A 2,608-nucleotide genomic window follows, 5' to 3' on the forward strand; every position below is an offset into this window, starting at 1 on the left:
AGGCCAGGGCAGGCCAGGAGGGGTATGTGTCCCGGGCTGCCACCCACGAGGGCTGAGGGAGGTGCCTGGCGTCCGGGCGGCGCCACTCCATTGCCTTGGGAAGGTCCCGGCAACGGGAGAGGTTCCCGAGGGCTGGAGGAAAGCGAATGTCGCCCCTATCTTCCAAAGGCAAGACGGAGGATCTGGGGAACTGCGGGCCAGACGGGCCTCACTGCGATCCCTGGGAAGGGGATGGAGCAACCAACCCTGCACACCATCTCCAGGCACATGAAGGACAGGAAGGTGATCAGGAGGAGTCTGCCTGGATTTACCAAGGGGAAATTACGCTTCCCCAGTCTGGTTGCCTTTTATAGTGAGGTGACCGTGTGCACCCTCAGCCAGTTGGCAGCTGGTACAAAACTGGGAGGAGTGGCTGAGACACCAGAGGGTCATGCTGCCATCCAGAGAGACCTCAACAGGATGCAGAATTGGGCTGAGAGGAATCTCATGAAGTTCAACCAAGAAAAGTGCAAAGTCCTTCCCCTGGGGAAGAATTACCCCAGGCACAGGACATGCTGGGGGCTGTCTAGTTGGAAAGCAGCTCTGCAGAGAAGGGCCTGGGGGTCCTGACTGACAACAAATTGGCCATGATATAAGATGATATGAGAAAGAAGAGGTTTCATCTTGACAGAGAATTTTTTTACAGTGAGAACAATCATTCACTGGAACAACCTCCCCAGGGATGTGGTGGAGTCCCCATCGCTGGAGGGTTTCAAGATGCGACTGGACAGGGTGTGAGATAGTCTCATCCAGGCTCCCTTATCCACCAGAGGCTGGACCAGATGATCTTTGGAGGTCCCTTCCAACCTGGGCTCCTCTATGATCTATGAGTCTATGAGCCAGTGGAGTGGGTTGACCCCTGCTAACAGCCAAGCACACAGCCACTCACTCACTCCCCTCTTCCCCAAGATGGGTGGAAAATAGGAGGTGGTGAGATGGCTCGTAGATCGAGATAAAGACAGTTTAATAGGTGAAGGAAAAGCTGCATGCACAAGCAATGCAAAATAAAGAATTTATTCACTGCTTCCCATCGGCAGGCTGATGTTAAGCCACTTTCTGGGAAGCAGGACCTCAGCACACACAGTGTTTCCTTGGGAAAACCAACGCTATCACCACAAATGACCCTGTCCTCCTCCTTTTCTTCAGCTGGTGCTGGGGCAGGCTGGCTTTGACTGGATGCTGGACGCTGTAAGGGGAAGCAGGAAGATCTGCAGATCCACCCATGCTCCCTGGCCTGGAGAGGCCCCAGCTATGCAACCCTTCCCTCCCAGGGTACGCAATGGCTCTGCCACCACGACCGCCCCTTGCCAGGCCCTGCCTGGCCCTGGCACCTGGCCCTGGACCTCTGACCTGTGCCTGGGCCAGCGCAGCCAGCGCACTCCCACTGCTCTCCAGCGTCCCACAGGGAGAAGCACCAGCAGTGGGTCCTGCAGGTGGCAGGTGAGGAGCAAGCAGCTGCTGCTGTGGCCACCAAGGACAAAGCGGCCTGAGCAGAGCAGTGCCTTGCAAAGCTCCCTAGCCTGTCCCCCACTCATCACACCCCACCTCTGCTCTCTCTGGACCGGTTAGCCAATGAGTTCATTATGAATGATTTGAGCTCTGCCTGTGACGCAGCAGCCTCTGCGTGCCTGGATACACAACCAGGGAACACATGCACAGATGCGTACACGCATGCTCACAGACACAAGCACAGACACAGACACAGACTCAGACATAGGCACACGTGCAGACACATGCGCAGACACACACACAGACACACACAGAAATGCAAAGACACTTGCACACACAGAGACACACACACAGAGAAACATACACACACAGACAGACACACACTGATGCAGACACTGACACACACACTGACATGCACACAGACGCACAGAGATGTGCACACTCAGACACACACACATGTACAGACACACAGACAGACACTGACACAGGCATCCACGCACACACATGCACACACAGACACACAGGACTCATACACAGAACACTGGCATGGGTGGTCACACAGCCTGCCACAGCCCAGGTGCTGTTCTCACCATCACACACCAGCACTGACAGCCACCTGCCCTCCTCCTCTGGGGCTGGGACAGTCCAGAGGTCACTTGGGCAGGCACACACACACACGACACTCTCAGGGCTCACAAGCACACACACATTTGGGGTTCCCCTGGGCACTGGTACTATGTTTGAGGAGTGTGTGTGTATGTGTGTGTGTGTCAGGGGTGAATGGGTCTCTGCATGTGTGTGTAAGGGGTGTGTGGGTCTCATTGTAAGGGTCAGGGGTGGATGGGTAGTGTCGGTGTATGTGTGTGCAGGCTGAATGGGTGTGTGAGGGATGCGTGGGTCTCTGACTACATGTGAATGCAGAGTTTATGGGACTCTGTGTATTGGCGTGTCTGTGTGTGTGAGAGGGGCACGTAGACCTGTGTGTGGAGTGCATGGATCTGTGTTTGTGCCTGTGTGTGTGTGCATGTGCAAAGGGTGTGTGTCTGTGTTGTGGTTTAACCTCAGTCGGCCCTGTTACCTACCAAAGTGTCCTTTTTTAATGGCTGGGGCTCCCAAAAAG

The sequence above is a fragment of the Pygoscelis adeliae genome, unplaced genomic scaffold (assembly GCF_000699105.1).
Source record: "Pygoscelis adeliae isolate BGI_AS28 unplaced genomic scaffold, ASM69910v1 Scaffold139, whole genome shotgun sequence".
NCBI classification, from domain to species: domain Eukaryota; kingdom Metazoa; phylum Chordata; class Aves; order Sphenisciformes; family Spheniscidae; genus Pygoscelis; species Pygoscelis adeliae.